This window comes from Amblyomma americanum, chromosome 5 (assembly GCF_052857255.1).
Source record: "Amblyomma americanum isolate KBUSLIRL-KWMA chromosome 5, ASM5285725v1, whole genome shotgun sequence".
Classification (NCBI taxonomy): domain Eukaryota; kingdom Metazoa; phylum Arthropoda; class Arachnida; order Ixodida; family Ixodidae; genus Amblyomma; species Amblyomma americanum.
In genome coordinates this window covers 50,058,297-50,068,776 of record NC_135501.1, presented here as the reverse complement: position 1 = coordinate 50,068,776, position 10,480 = coordinate 50,058,297, and positions in this window count along the sequence as shown.

The window sequence follows — 10,480 nt, the reverse complement described above, 5'->3', positions numbered from 1 at the left end:
GTTTGGCAGACTTCGCTACAAATGTATTAGACTGCCTTGCCATGCTGTTGCCAAATTACAAGGCATGTTAACCAGTTGTAGCATTTGTCATTATGAGCAGGCAGTGGTAGTGAAAAACACTTACAGTAAAAAAAAAAGAGAGGGAAGAGGCTATCAAATACAGATGCTTTGATGAAGCATGTTGATGACCTCTGTTAACACTAGTTATGTCAATCTGAACTGGCAGCCGCGTTCACACTCATTTGAGGTGCTGAATCGAGCTGGACTGGTCAGAAACGTGCCTATGGAGTGTCTTTATACGGTTATGAAGGCATCAACTGTACAGCAATTGTAAACACTGTCATTTTGGCTCAGGAGGGCTAATATTTTAGTGTGAAAGTACTACTTCACGAGGTCTAACTGGCTCACAGAGTTAGTGTGAAGCTTGACCTTGAGGATGACCTTGGGAAACATAATAAAATAAATATTGCCGCAACTGGGATTCGAACCCGCGGCGGCGCGAGCAGACCAATTTCGCTGGCCTGTGCACGAGAGCACTATGCTGCTGCCGCAGTTTTTTTTCTTTATTGCATGGAAGAACTTCTGTAGAAAGGAGGAAACTTCAATCAGACTAGTTCGCGTCTCAAGTTACCGGGCTGCTTAATATGAGCCCCCCATAGCCCTAACTCACCACTGCATCCCCATCAAAACATCAAAATTCAGGGAGGCACACACAAGCATCTAGGCACGTCAGGCAGCTTGGAGGTTCGTCGCGAGCAGCATATACACTCCTCACCAACGCACACTGTTCCCGAAACACAGATTTGGACGATCTTGGTCGCTCGGCATGTCTGTCCATCATACGGCTTTTCCAAAGACTGAATAGTCCCATCCACACAAACACGTCATAAGGCACAACAGAGTTTTTGTCAACAGGCAGAAATCTAATAGTGTATGGTGTAATTTCAATGTCCTTCTTAAGAGTTCGTTGTAGTATGTCCCAAAAGAACATGGCATCACGGCACAGGATGAAGCAATGATCAATTGTCTCAGGCACGTTACACAGACGACAATTCACATTCCAGGGTACAAACATCCCCTTGTCATTAAGAAATGTCTTGACAGGCAGCGTCGCTGTGTGTAGTTTGAAAAAGAACGTTTTAGCGGCTGCCTGAATGCACATCCGCCTAACACGCTTTAGAACACTGATGTCCAAAGACCCCAGATAAGGCTGCCGATACAATGGTGTAGGGAACAAAGACTCAGTGAGAGCCTGGGTCATCTGCTTTCTCGAGAGGCTATACAGGTAATCTAAAGAGAAGCGCACAGTGAGAAAATTGAAAGTGTCAGCAACCTCCTTAAGAAATCCCCATAAAGTCCCCTCACGAGCCTGCACAGTCGGTGCGAATAAGTAAGGCAAATGAAAACTAAGCCGCCTAATGAGCACAGCTACCAGAAACGGGTCGTTTGCCGATTTGAAAAAGAAAAAACGGGAAACGAGTTGATGCACGAACAGGTGAACAAGGCCCACTCCACCACCCTCTAAGGGAAGGAACAAGTTGTCACGCCTCATCGGCTCCCATTGAGAGCGCCAAACGAATGCTGCAAATATTCTATGTATTGCTTGCACCTTCCTCCTCGCACAGTGCAGGACTTGAAGGACATACGCGAGCTTTGCAAACAAAAAAATGTTACAGACCTGTGCCCTCGCAAACACTGAGAGTTCCCTACCCATCCAAGCCTGTGTTTGCCGCCGTAGAGTTACAGTTTGTGAATCCCAGTAGGCTGTACTGTTGCGAACTTGGTGCAGCGGAACGCCTAGGTACTCAAGAGGGCCACAGTTCCAGCATATAACACCGAACTGGCTTGGCCTAGTTCCCCAATGACCCAACCAAAAGCCTTTGGATTTCTCTAAATTAAGAGCCGCGCCTGATACATCGCAGAACTGTTTAGTCAAGTTTAGAGCCTCGAGTACACTCTTTTTGTCAGAACAAAAGAGGGCGACATCATCAGCGTAAGCTAAAACTTTAACTTCACATTGAGCCAGAGAGAAACCGCGGATAGCTGCGCTGTTAATTATACTGAGACAGAGGGGTTCCAGATATAGGGCAAACAACAATGGAGACAGTGGACATCCTTGACGAACAGATGCTTCTAGTGGTACCGGTTTCGTTAGCTCCTGATTAACAATAACCCTTGTATAGGAGTTCTTATAGCACAGCCTTATGCCTTTGAGCAAGACGTCACCAATATTTGCATACTCCAAGACCGCGAACAAGAAATCATGCCGAACTTTATCAAACGCCTTAGCCAAGTCAATTTGAATCAGAGCTACTTGGCCTATCTCATCTGATACTGTCTCTAATACTGAACGTGCAATATGGATATGTGTTTGAATACTGCGGCCTCTAATACCACAGATCTGATGCGGACCTATCAAGTCCATAATTACGAGCTGCACACGACTGCTAAGAACCTTGGCAAAAATTTTGTAATCAACATTGCAAAGGGAAATTGGACGATATCCCTCAACAGTTTTCAACCGATTAGTATCTTTGCTTTTGGGAATTAATATTGTGTGCCCAGAATAAAAAGTGGGAGGCAGGACACCCACATCATAAGGTGCTTTGAAAACTTCCATCAAAACAGGCACTAGGCAAGGCGAAAATGTTTTATAGAATTCGCTAGTAATACCATCTGGCCCAGGAGATTTCTGGCTCTGCAGGGCAGAAATGTCTGATTGAATTTCATCCAAAGTGATAGGTCCCTTCACTATAGCACACTTCTCATCATCAAGTCGAGGGAAGTTTCCGAGCAAGGAACTGTAATCGAAACCCTGACTTGGATCTTCGCAACTGCCGAACAGCTTCCGATAATAGTCGAAGAAAGCAGCAAGAATACCAGGCGCATCACTGTATGTGCAATCACCATACTGAATTTCCAATATTTCCTTCGCAAGAGCATTCTCTCTTTCATCACTCTCTTTCATCACTCAAGAAACCTTCGGGACCTAGATCGTATCAAGGCCCCCTTATATCTGTCTGTCGCAAATTGTTGAAGCTGTGGTTTTACGTTATTAATCTCTTCGAGATAGGCACCCGGGCTTACCCTCTCTAGCTCATGTAGCTCCGTTAGGGTGCGCCCAAGCTCACGAAGGTGGTGTCTCTTCAGGAAAGCGATTCTTGCTGAGGCCTCAATTGCCAAGTTTTTGATCTCCTGTTTAAATAAGTCCCACTTTTGAAAAATGGAGAGATCACGGCGTGACCATACGTCCTTCAAACAAGTAGGTACAGCACGCTGAAAGATTTCGTCTGAGAGCAGACAGTTATTCATCTTCCACAACTCCCATCGAGGGTGAAGTACATGCCGAGTGTACTTTCCTATCTGAAGAGACACCATACAGTGGTCACTGAAGAAAATGGGCCGCACCCAGTAGCCAAACACACTTGCTAATGCGTCAACAGAAACGTAAATTCTGTCAAGGCGAGCATTAGAGGAAAACTGAAAATGAGTGAAATGTATACTGTCGCCTTTTTCCTGCCCCACATCCACAAGACTATATTCAGAAACCAAATCGGTAAGTAATGCAGCACTATGGTCGTATCTCTTACATACCACTGAATGGTCCTCATCCCTACAAACGCAATTAAAATCTGCCAACAATATAATTTTGCGGTCCGTGCACAAATGTTCAACTAATGACAGAAAAAAAAAGCCTTCTATCGCGCTGCTTTGTGGGGGCATAAACACAAATAATCCGCCACTGTACACCTGAAATTGTGAGATCACAGCATATAAGTCGCCCCTCGTCATCTATGCAATAAGACATGGCTGTCATCTCTAGCGTGTTCGCCAGGAATAGCATACAACCTCCGGATAAGCCTCTCGCGTGGCTAACAATAATGCTGTATTCCGACAAAAAAGGCTCAAGAGCAGCTGCTGTCTCTTCATCAGAGGACAACTTTGTTTCCTGGATAGCGGCTACACACACACTCCATTTCTTTAAGAGATGCCGTACCTGCTGTTGCCTCCAACGATTACGCATACCCCTAACGTTAAGGGTAGCGACTTGATATGCTGCGACGCTCGCCATTTTGGTGCCAGTCTTAACAAACGCCATCCCCTGGAATGTGGTGGCCCGCCGCCAAATTGGCGGCCTCTCGGGCAGACATCGCCCTCCTCTTTAACACCACCCTTCCCGTGGCCTCTACACATTGTGCCTTCTGGTCAGCGCCATCGATACACACCTCGTCAGCATCTGCAGGACGTTTCAAAGGTGCGGTGCTGTCCATGTCTTCCTCTGAGACAGCCAAGGCCTCGGCCCACGAACCCGAGGGGAGCACATCACTCGCTGCCACACTGACAGCCGACAGAGAACCTGACACGCCAGAGATCGACGCCACACACGTCTCACCATTACCCTCCAACGACGAAGCAGAATCAGCATCAGAGGAGGATCGGCGAGCGTTCACTGGCTGTATCGCCTCGACTGACTCCACAGGAGGCATATCCGGACGTTGACCTGTGGCAACGAGGTGTTCCTGTGCAGCAAGCACAGCAGTCTCTGTAACACTCACGGGGGGGCCCGGGTCCGGCGGTTTTCGTCCTGAAGGCGTGGATGCTAGATGGCCAGTCACTTCATATTCCGTGTTGTTTTGAGGTGTTGAAGTCTTCTGTTCCCCATCTATTCGATGCTCATGACTTAGTTCTCCGGGCGCGTCCACAACCTCAGACACATCCATAATGTGTTCTGATGCCACGTCATCTTCCCGTGACCACTGGCCTTGACGCAGCCTGTCAGCGTAACTCAAGACACAGTTCTCCGCAGTATGGCCAAAGCGTCGGCACTGAGTGCATCGAGGCGTGCGACACTGGCGCCGGACATGTCCAACCCGGCTACATCGGAGGCACAGTGGCGGTCTCCCTGGGATAAGGACTAATGCCGCAGACGACCTCGGCTCGCGTTAAACAGAAACACACGCTCGCGCTGTGCATTGCATGTCGTCGTCTTCCATCAACTAAAACTACTCTAGAACTAATCACGTCGCCAGAAGTGCCGACGACCTAGCAAAGCAAAACCATGAGACAACCAGGCTAAACACGTGCTTTCACACATACACTCGGTTTAACTAAGTTAAAACCCTACCATTCCTCCTCCTCCTCCTCCCCCCCCCCCCCCCCCCCCCGTTGTGCGGTACCCGTTTACTATACAGGGTCACAGTGGCTGAGCTCGCGCACTGCGCTCAGTATTTCTAAGAAGATTAACTGTGTGAACTCGCTTACTTGAACAGGTCAGGCCTGAAGTGATCAATTTCGAATCACGTCACACGGAGGTACTATCGGCAGGCAACATTTAAGAGGTGGGAGTGTACGGGGAAGAAGAAGATTGGTTTTTGGGGAAAAGAAATGGCGCAGTATCTGTCTCGCATCTTGGCGGACAACTGAACCGTGCCGTAAGGGAAGGGGTAAAGGAGGGACTGAGAGAAGAAAGGAAGAAAGATGTGCCGTAATGTACGGCTCCGGAATAATTTCGACCACCTAGGGATGTATAACGTGCGCACTCACATAGCACAGCACACGGGCGTCTTTGCGTTTGGCCTCCATCGATAACGCGGCCGCCGCAGTCGGATTCAAACCCGGAAACTCCGGCACAGTAGCCAAGCGCCACCTAAGCCAATCGCTCGAAGTGTCTGAACGAGGGGACTTGCATTCGCCACACGCTGGTAGCATTTTTAAAGCACTAGGTCGCGAGGAAGCCCCACAATAACTTTTCTTCCCCGAGAACACGCACCCCAATAACTTTTGCTGCTGGTTGTACATACAGTGTTGTGCGTTTTTATCGTTGACACTTTCAAAAATTTCCCCGCCTCAACCGCTTGCTCGTTTGCGGTGAAACTGCACACAGAGCTTGCGTATTATGGTAACTTTTGTATCGTAGCAAGTTTGACAATGGTACTTACTTAGTTCAGGCGCACATGATGCGAAAACGCAAGCGTCTACGAGAGATCGGCGAGCCAAAACCCGCAGGCGACGCTTTTTCGCTGAGAACAGGCAGTGGCGCCGTCTGTTTTCGGCAGCGGAAAGCCTAGTCGTGACGCTTTCCGCTGCCGAAAACAGACGGCGCCACGGCCGGTTCTCAGCGAAAAAGCGTCGTCTGCGGGTTTTGACTCGCCGATCTCTCGTAGACGCTTACGTTTTCGCATCATGTGCGCCTGAACTAAATAAGTACCATTGTCAAACTTGCTACGATACAAAAGTTACCATAATACGCAAGCTCTGTGTGCAGTTTCACCGCAAACGAGCCAGCGGTTGAGGCGGGGAAATTTTTGAAAGTGTCAGCGATAAAAACGCACAATACTGTACATTTACGCGGTATGAACTCGACTCTGTCCGATAGGATTACGCAGCAGTAAAAGCCTCCGAAAAGAAAAGTGACCATAAGGTACCTCAACTGCTGTTTTCCCAAAAATTAGTACAGTACTAACTAAGGCCGTGTAGGTAGCCGCGCAGCACGGAAAGCTCACCTGAACTGGCTCCAACGTGTCATACTTGAACACTGCAGCATAACTTTTTTGCTTGCGCTTAAAGATGCACTCAGTGTTACAACAAACGCAAGAACAGCACCAATCCAGCCACAGATACAAACGACCCGCGGCACGCAGGATGATGCTGATGTCGATGGGCAGGTCGTCCCAGGCAGATGGCGCTACAACGCTACCTACGAAATGAACTTTTTCTGCAACGATACGAAATGTGCTGGAAACATGGCTCACAATTTTTAAGAAATGACACCACAATAACACCATAAAAACAATGAAAGCTGACAGCAAAAATAACGGAAGTACAGATTTTAGACAAATCTGCCAACTGTAAATTCAAAACCGAAACTCTGCAAGGAATGCACTCGGAAGGCAACTTCACCATTTTTTTTGTCATCGAAGCGCGTTGACCTACAGCTGCACAAACTTGAGTCTCAATTTTGAAGCGTGAAAATGTTATTCCTAAAACCGGCACCATTTTTTTTTTCCTGTCCGAGTCACGACAGCGCCTGCGTCACGGCAGCGGCAGATCTGTCAGGCATGAGAAGTATTTCAAACAGAAATTTACAAGCTACATATGTACACCGTAGGTCTAGATACTCTTTCGCGAATCAACTGCTCTCTCCTAACCGAAACAACATTGCTTTCGGTTCAATAGCGTGCACTGCCATCAGACAGTACACGGGCCTCTAGCATTAACGCCTCCATCGAAATGCGACAGCCGCCGCGGGATCGAACCCGCATCTTTCGGCTCAGGAGCCGAGCACAATAACCACAGCAGCGGCTGAACGGAGGTGCTGGCATTCATGGAGGTACATGGAAGATATGGCGAAGCTATTGTAATTATGCAGTCTCAGCCCCTTTTCTCGAGGCGTCATATCTCGTTTCACAAATGGACGGGTAAAGATTGCAGGCTGAGATAAGCCGCCTTTACAAGAATACAGCAGTGCCGCACCCCATATTTCGCGGACGCGACACGCCACTATTCACATATGTACTATCGGACACAAAAGTTTGCGGGACGAGAGTTCTTGGAAAAACGTTTATTGCAGCTCCACCTCGCTAGTCAGTCGCCAAATAATGTATGAAGTATACTAAAGAGTGCTTGGCTAAGGTGGCCTAGCTTGGCCATTGTCTGAGGCCTTGGCAAGTTTCGACTTTATCATAATGGCCGTCCTTTTGACGTGGTCACCAACCACCACACCCTATGCAGGCTTTCTTCGCTAAAAGATCCCTCCGGTCGCTTGCCATGGCTCGATGGACTCTCCATCTACAAGAATATAACATACGTGTCGTATATCGGTCGGGCCGCAAGCACCATGATGCTGACGCCCTGTCCCGCTCGCCGCTACTGGCCGAGCTTGCCAGCCTCTCTGCCCTCGAATCCGCTGCGCCTTTGTTCAACACCTGCGACATGACTTCTGAGCAGCGTAAAGATCACTGGATTGCCTCTCTTCTTGACTTTCTCTCTGCCCCATCTACGGCACCAGCGTACCGCACGTGGAAAATTTGTAAATTGTAGGGTTTAACATCCAAAAACAACCCGCCGGCTACAAGGATCGCCTTAGTGGATGGCTCCGGATTAATTTCAAGCATGTAAAGAAGACTGAAGAGACATACACTTAATGCAATGTGACCATGCTGCCTCGAGAACGTTTGCATAGGCTGTCAGAAGCAAAAGGCCAAGGGCTATCCCGAACTATTTCCTGCGTAGTGTCTCATGGTGTCAGAAGCTTCAAACCATTTAGGTAAAAAGAGCTAATTGATCAACAGCTCAGAGCGAGACTAACACCGTTCTTGCTTCAGGTTGTTGATCAATTTGACCTCACCATGACATCTGCTAGGCATCCTGGTTAGCTTAAATGTGGAGTGACTGCCCAGGCAAGCAGTGGTCTCTGGTTTTATCCCCAGACTAAGACGAAGTTTCCTTCAGCTGCAAAGCTTCTGAGAAAGCTGTCTAGCTTTGCTCTGGAACCTTATAACTGTGATCAAGTAGAAACTCATGAGTAATTACAGCCTAATTTAAATGCATTTCACCTCTAGTGTTTCCCTTAAACACTTTGGACTACATTCTGAATGTGCATTCCAAGAGCATCTTCCATTCCCCAATATTATCCTTGCCCTAAAACAGTTAGCAATCTGAAACACAAAACAAAACAAGAGGCTCCGTGCTGGCACTGTCAACAGGAATTTTCTATTCAGTATTTAAGAATATATGCATCCTATTGTAACGATATTTCTGATACAGCATTGTGTACACAGAATTGGGACCAAAATCAATCGCACTCTCACTTTACAGTTCCATTCAGTGCCTCTCACGATGAACCTTCATGTCTACTCTTTGGTTATAAGAGGGTTTTTGCTGCAGTGCTGCCTGCATTACCTACCCCTTTCCAATTTCCTATTCTTCTTTTTCCAAGGCTGTGGAGTCTGATTGCACCTGTTTCACTTAATAGGTATATTTAGCAGGCTAGTAACTGCAGTCCACAGAGTGTTTGAAGTAACTTTCCTTGCAATGGAATAAAATGTAGCAGGAAGCTTTCAGACAACAGGGTTCTTATGCTGCAAACCTGTTGGACCTAACATGTGCTTTCTGGCAGTTTCTCAGGGTCATCTTTCTGCATTTTTGGAGTACACTGAAACTTAGGATTAGAGACAATGTTAGATAATGCTTTGTGCAACATGCATGGAAGCAACTTCACATTTTTTTGCCGTGGCTGCAATCCTAGCAGGATGACCTAGAGCATGAACTAACACATGCTGACGTTTGAGTTTAGGTTCCCTGTTGGGCTTTCTAGAAACTATATGCTTGCTGCATGAAGTCGAGGGTTGGACGGAAACCTGTCTGGTCGGGGCTGTACGCAAAATTAAATGAACTCCTAAATGATGTTTCAGCTCCCACACGGGAGCCTTGTTCACAAACAGGTGCAGACGTGTAAGGCTGGCTATTTAAGCTTGAAAATGTGCCCTAGGCAGTGGGCTTATGCACTAGGAAGTGCTCCGTCAGTGCGGTTAAGAGTGTGTTTGGTTGTCTGAATCATTAAGGATTCTAGATATAGACAGCTCTGGAGATTCTTTTCTTTTTTCAAAATGCACGCGTTGCTCAATCTATATGATGCTGCTTGCTTTCAGAATTTTCGACGAGTGCATTTGACGAAGCTTTCTTGTTTGCAACATCATTCTGGTGTTGTTTCAACCTTTGAACGAAGTTTCCACTTTCACCCACATGCACATGGTTTTACAGTCTCTGCACGGTATACTGTACACTACGCCCGGAAATTTTTTTTTTTGGTGCGGACAACAGCTCTATACCTGGCTTGAAAAGTGATGATATTCTAGAGTTTCGTTTTTATTCATTGTTCTCAGCAATCACTGTCTGCAACTCTCTACTAACAATCATCACATCATCTAGTACAGAAGCATCATTTCATAAAAGGTTGAAAAAGTGTATACTTTTTAATTACCTTCATTTGCCATGCCAATGAACCCTGTATTTATTGTGTATGGCTTTTATTGCTTGAGTGCTTTTGTATAGTATTGTGTTCTCTTTTTGCCATGTTCCTTAATGAGTTTGTAAAATTGAGCATGCTTAATCTAATTTTTTGTTGTGATTGTTAATTCCTGCTGCACCTGTTTTCCGATATGTAGTTTCTGTGCCATATGTTTAATATGTGTCATATATACAATTAATAACAGGAGGTCCCCTTGACAGTTTCTACTCAGGGCCTCCTTCTCTACTAATTTATTTACCTCATGCCTGCACTAGTTTTTGAATAAACAATAATGTATGTCAAACAAAACTTTGCAGTGGTTATTCGTCATCTGCATGCCGCCTTGCTCACATATTGTTAGATTCACACCGCCTGCTAAGCTAGATCGCATGCTGAAGGTCAGATTTTGAGTTAACGGGATTGGTATATTATTCCAAGCTGTTAATTAGGCCAAGGTCTTTGGTCCTGATG